Genomic DNA, 6548 nt, shown 5'->3' with positions numbered 1-6548 from the left:
ATAATAATAATAATATGCAAATTAGATTACTTTATGACTTCAATACTGTCGTACACGTTAACCTTATACTACACGGAGACTTATAATGTTATGATACTTATGATACCACCATGCTGGGTCAATTTCTTTTGCAAGCAACGGGAAGGAGGGTAGTGGAAGGACAAAAAAATACATTACATTTACACCGACGTGTTTTTCTTCCTTTTTCACCCTATCCCTTTTCCCTCTTGTAAATCCGTGTCAGATTCAGTGGCAAAAAAAGGCTATCGGGATGCAATAAACTCACCCCCCCCCCTTTCAAGGAAAAATAAGAAAAACAGCCATAGCTAGCCAAGGGTTCGAACGTCGGACACTCGTTTCAATTTGGCAAAAGGAAAAAAATAAGAAGATAGCTTTAGGAGCAGAAAACCCATTGACAGCTATAGCGGACTAGTAAAGCTTACCAATCCTGGATGAAAAACAGCAGCAGCGAAAGATTGGCAGAAAGCAGAGTTCTAGAAAAGACGCAAAATCAAGTAAGGGAAAAACGTTTCTAGACTGCGTCGCTTGTGTATTCGCGGCCGGGGTTAAGCCTAAAGCAATCTAAACTTCTCGCTGTGTAGTAATTTGTCCAAGGTTGTTTTTCTTTTGGTTACATCACACCATACGCGACAGAAATACAACACAAGGTCTTAGTCTATCAGATAGATCAGACAATAGACGTGAAAATTGGATTTACATTGATATATTGGTGTAAGTAATTTTAAATGGCATTGTAAGAACCTTCAACCTCACTAAAATTCAGTTCATTGACCACCACCAGTATGTAGTGTCGCAAAAACAATTTGATGCGAATATTATACCAGAGCCCAACTAAAAAACATAAAACTATACTGCGAATCACATCTTATTGTAACAGGAAATCTAAAAGAATGGCTGGTTGAATAGGTTTTAGGGTTAGAGGTCTACTGTAGCGCGATAAAGTTGTAGGCCCATGGCGAAGCGAGTGATATATCTTAGACAAACATTCTATAACCGATAGATTCTTCCGCTGTTTTGAACTTTCTTTCCTCACTACTTCCTTTTGGCGGACGCGTTCTGGACTTTAAGTTTCCTGAGCCATCAGGGACGTGGGTGTAGAGTGAAATGTTTGCTTATACCATTTAAGAAAAAGGGTACAAGCACGAAGATAGGATGGTTATAACCTTAAGTGACCTATCAATACACACACACGAATGTGTTTTCTTTTTATTACTTTACGGTTCCTTGGTTACCATATTTATTCTAATGTCTTTGCTGCAATAAAAAGAACACGAAGGGCAGAGTGTTACGCATTCGGTTGTTACTATAAATTCAAATAACTCAAGCTGCACAGGGCCTTATCTGAACATGGTCCATGAATTGGAGTTCAAATACATTGAATTAACTAAATTATACCTTAATAACTTTGATCTTAAGCCGTTTTATACTTTGAGTTGTAAAGAAGACTATAGTTAATATAATATAATATATTACAGTACTTAGTAGGCGTAACCTTTAACCCCGGCTTTCATGTCAAAGCGCTGTTAAATAAAGTAACGCGACGTTTCAGCGTCTCTCAGTCTTAATTAATTTTTGGGAGAATTAAGCTTCTCTCCAGGCTCATTTCTCCGCTCTTTACCTAGCTAGAATTCCATCTCACCTTGAAAGGTCCAAAAGTAACAAGATATTCAGATAGAAAAGTCATCGCGTGTCAAGCGAGTTTCCTACCTTCATCTATGAAGTACTTTACCACTTAGACGAACCAATCTCCTGTACCTTAAGTCTAAATCGTTTGATAAAAGCGACCGGGAAATTTTGGTTCGGTGTAATTATGAACCAGGAGGGTGCCTTAAACATCGTGACGTCACAGACGGTCAAATTGAACGAAGACAACAATTCTATAAATTGTTGGACATAGCTGCATGGTCCTTAGATTAAAATTAAATGCTATATTAAGTATTCCAGATTTGGTAAACAATAAAAGGTAAAACATTTTGAATAACCTTTCAGATCAACGCGACATTAGTTTTAACATCAAATTAAGTAGTTGTTAAAAGGGAAAACAAAATAATTCAATACCGTATTTCATACACCTTTTAATTCAATTATTTTTGGAGTTACCTAGGAGCTATCCGGGTTGTGTCTGGCCTGGAAATTCCAGGAAAACTTCGGTTCGTATATAAGGGAACTTTTAATTAAGTTTCAAGAAATTTGCCGCCTTTAAATTAACACTTTGTTTACAACGATTTTCCTTCTCAGAAATGGGAGGTTTTGCTCTTGGGCTTAAGAAGTAATCGGTTTATCTGCAGTAGACAGTAGAATGGGCTCTAAAAATCCTACCATATTCTTTGTTCTTTACACGTTGGTCTGCATCGAAGATAGTCCCGGCCAACTCCCGAGAGTTGATGGATAGCTTAGGAAGACCTAAAAGGGGGTGTTTATGGCCAATAACATTGGCGTCTGCTCTAAGAGATTTGACCCAATAAGTACCAGTCTACGTCCCTTCCATCGCCCCATCACCTCCTAAAGGAAGAACCGGGGGAAGTTCTGGTCGACCTTGACACCGTCTACATCTATTCCAGAGGAACAGATTCCGATTATTCTCCGCACTTCCAAAGAAGTAGTACGTAAGGGACAAGTGGCTCCGGATTTCCTTTTCTGTTCAGTTATGGATCAAAAGAAAACGAAAAATCTGCAAGGGGTCTGTGAGAAAAGGAAGCTTCGCTTCCATCATGCTTTGACGATCGGCTATTCAATCATTTCCAAATGCTTTTTCGAATAAGATGGGCAGTAACCGTACCATTTCAACAACGCAATGTATACAAAAAGGCAAGGGGCCCTGTCCGTATCATTGTGAACGTTCTGGGTTATCGAATTCCCAGTAATAAAATGAGATTCAATCTAGAGCAATAGGATTTAGCTGGGGCTGGAGTATTGCGCGTTCAGAGTTTCATACCGAATCGTCTGGTTCTCAACCAACCTCCACTTTTTCTCTCAGTCAGACGAGAAAAGGGTTTACAGTTGCGAATGCTAAGCCTTGGTTCCTCGAACTAAGGAAATTGCCAACAAAACTAGAAAAGAATTCACCGATACTATGTTACCGATACATAGTAACAAGAAACGTATCTAGATAATATCCTCAAAGTAAACTTAGCCTGAGACAAAAAGATGACCATGAAAAAAAACGTATCTAGATAATATCCTCAAAGTAAACTTAGCCTGAGACAAAAAGATGACCATGAAAAAAACCTCACAATAATCTATACATTGGAATATTTTGTTACTTGTAGAGTCCGTCTACGAAAAAAAATCGGATACTCTCTGTTCCTAATCAATTACTATAGAGAAACGGTGTTGGTGGTGGAGTTTAGGAAGTTCTCACGTCTCTGGTATACTATCTTGTATCCATCCATGTACCCGGGATTAAAGAACTCAATGGAAAGGAAGGATGGGTATGTATGTACGGTTAGGCCTTGGCGCGAGAAAATAGGGGAAAAAACCATCGGTGACCAGAACCTTTAACGCTCGAAAAGCTTGCTGGCGCGTGCCTGGCATCGACTGATCGGATGGTGAAGTGCAGGGGCAAAGAAAGAGGGGGGGGGGGGTTGATGGGAAATCCACTCTGTGGTGAAGCGGACGAAACCAAGCGTAAGGGTTCGTCGTACACGTGGGATGGATGGAAGATGGAAGGGGGTAAAAGAAGCGCGCCAAAACGATAGCAGCGACTAGAGCTACAGCGCGCGAGACATTGAAAGCGCGGAATTGATGTGACAGGGTGCTGAGCGATGGTTCGAAAAGACGGGATGAAATGAAGAAGAAAAAAATTAGGATGGTAAGAAGCTGGAACACGAGATCTAGTGGTTGCTGCTTTTTTGGAAGACAAGGGATGTTCTTTTTTTTTCGATCTTACATAGTAGAAGGACATACTTTTATTTTTTCTTATCTCGACTCTAAAATATATCTTTTCTTCCCCTTACTTTCTTCAAGCGATCTTGGTCAATTGAGGCGAAAACTTTCGATTATAAAGTCGAGTTTCGATCTCAATAAGGGATTTTGTTAGGCCTAACCGGAAGTGACTACAACGACGGAAGAAGAGATAAGAGCATCTTATGACCCTGAAAGTGTCTGTTGAATACAAGACGTTTATAGACAGTAAGTACCTTGGACAAAACACTTCATCCTCTACTCAACTCTGTCAAATTAAAAAACGTAACTAAATTAATTCGATCTGTATAGAGCTTAGACTAAATTCAAAGTACATTATCGTTCTACGTACGATCTGTATTTTACAGACCATTTATATTTTCAATTCAATATAAATCGAGATCCTCTTTTTATCTCTCAATTTCTTGGGTAGAGTTCAAACTTTATTATATTGGAAGAAGTTGGGAAAATTCGGGATCAGAGAAAAGGTCAACGAGATAGATTCGCCTAAGGGTATTAGATGCTCGGGATGAAATAAACAGAACCTCGCGCGCCGTCCACCCACACTCGTGCAAGAGTAATACCGTGAAAACAGCCATCGCGAGGGTGGAAAATGATGTTCCTTTATTCGGTTGTATAATAATAAAAAGAGAACAAAACTCCCCATAGGATTTCCCCGCGACCGCATTTTCTCGTTCCTCAAAAACGTCCAAGATGGCAATAAGAAGTTACAACTATACTTCTAGTAAAATTCTATACTTTGTTTCCCCTCAGCAAAAATGGAAGAGGTAGAATAAAGGTCTTTTCAGACAATACAACTTTTTGACTCATCTAGTTGAGTCAAAAAATGTATCGCCTGAAAAAACCTCAAGTTTATTGGGGGTACGTCGCCAAACGTGGACCTTAATTACAAATAGTATGTATTAATTTATTTGCGCTAAGCCTAACGTCTAGTAATTAATCACACAGCCAATCAAACTAATTTTCTTAATCAAACACAAGTAAGCAATGAACCAAACCTAAAGTTAAGTGGGTCAATTTTAAGCGTATATTTTCATCCATTAAGTCTAAATTCATCTTTATCATCATGTTTAGCTATAAGGTTAGTTACGAATATGGGGAACCCCAGCCTAGCGACACACTATAGAGTCTGTGTATCATTGTAATAAAAAATTTTACTTGCTTCAGCCCATTTTATTTTTATTTAGTGGGCGGTGCGTTTAAACCAAGATTGTAAAAGAGAGAGAGAGGGTGGGGGGGAGCTATTAAGAAAACTGTCTGACGCTGCTGCCGCGACGGAAGCGGAAAATAATTACGTCTTGTTTCTGTCTCTCTATCTCAAACAACTCTTCCTTCCCAACCCATATCCTCTTTGGAACTAAACCACGAACCAACTCATTCGATCCTATTCAAGCTATTCTCGGGCGGCTTCTTTTAATACTTTTTACGAGTACATTCCGAGGGCTGCTCTCTTTTGGATTAGTTAATTCCCCTTGCTTATATCCCCGTTGTCATTTTTTTTAAGATGAAAGTCCGGCGAGAAAATATGACGCCTGTGTTTTGGGACCGAGCTCCACTAATTTACGGAAAAGGCTATATCCCCCAACTTCCAGATATTATTTCGCTCAAGACATTCAATCACCTCTTCTTTCTTTCTTTTTAATTAAGATACCTATGTGTGTTAATTAAGGTGGAAAGGCACACCTGCTTTCATTTAATACTTAAAAGAACATACTAAATAATTAGTCTATGGAATGTCCCTTCTCTAAACAAAAATTAAGAAAACCCCTGTAACACGGCTTCTCCGCGAACATTGGTGTATTCCGGTGATGTAGAACAGCGTCGCGTCTAGTGTGATCGGGCTGCGCCTTGCCTTAAATTTCTACTGTGATTCAATGGGTTTCTCTATGTACGATATATTTTTCTTCTAACTAAGGGTCCTGACCCTCTAACGGTAACATAAAACTGACTCTGGCCCGCGCTGTTAAGATTTATTTTGGGATTTTTAAATTACTAACCAAGGCTTAGCTGGGTAGTAGTCTTAGGGTGGAAGAGCGTCTCTGTGGGAACCCGGAGATTAAGGCGCCACCTTTTGACAACAGGCGGTATTTACCACTGGCGGGAATTTCAATTCTTTTGTCAGACCATGGCTAGGGGGAAGTCACAACTAAATGCTAAGCTAAACACCTCTACGTCGGGTCAAGATAAGAAGCACCAGAATAATTCTGCCAAGACCACTATGACTTCCAAGTCATCGCCTACTGGGAGGTCTGTGACCACGCCTAACAGTCCAGATCAGAACAAACGGACAGAGTCTGGAGCCACGGCAATTTCTGCCAGCCACAATGCTACCCCAGTTTTCGATCAGGACGCCCTTCTTGCCTCGCTGGGTAAGATGATAAAAACAGAACTGGGTTCCGTGGTAGAGGAGAAGGTCTCAGCTATTAAAGACGACATCGAATTGTGTATTAGTACCAAATTCTCACTGCTTCAACTTGAATTGGAAAAACACTGCGAGCAATTGATTACTAGGAAGGTTCAAGAGAAACTTAGTGACGTCCAGGCCACTTTCGACGAAATAGCCGCTGAATTCCAATCTACCCAATCTCAAATAGCACAACTAC

At 39.9% G+C, this 6548-nt stretch overlaps 1 long non-coding RNA gene across 1 annotated transcript in view; it reads right to left on the bottom strand.

The window, feature by feature from the left end:
* LOC149717977 (uncharacterized) overlaps window positions 1-6548 on the bottom strand; it is a 133627-nt gene that overhangs the window by 99225 nt on the left and 27854 nt on the right. The window lies entirely within an intron of this gene.

Source organism: Phalangium opilio, unplaced genomic scaffold, assembly GCF_054372755.1.
Source record: "Phalangium opilio isolate 3A_F unplaced genomic scaffold, DU_Popi_V2 ptg000003l_1, whole genome shotgun sequence".
Lineage (NCBI taxonomy): Eukaryota > Metazoa > Arthropoda > Arachnida > Opiliones > Phalangiidae > Phalangium > Phalangium opilio.
The sequence above is the reverse complement of the archived record's forward strand: the minus strand, read 5'-3'. Positions and strand labels throughout refer to the sequence as shown.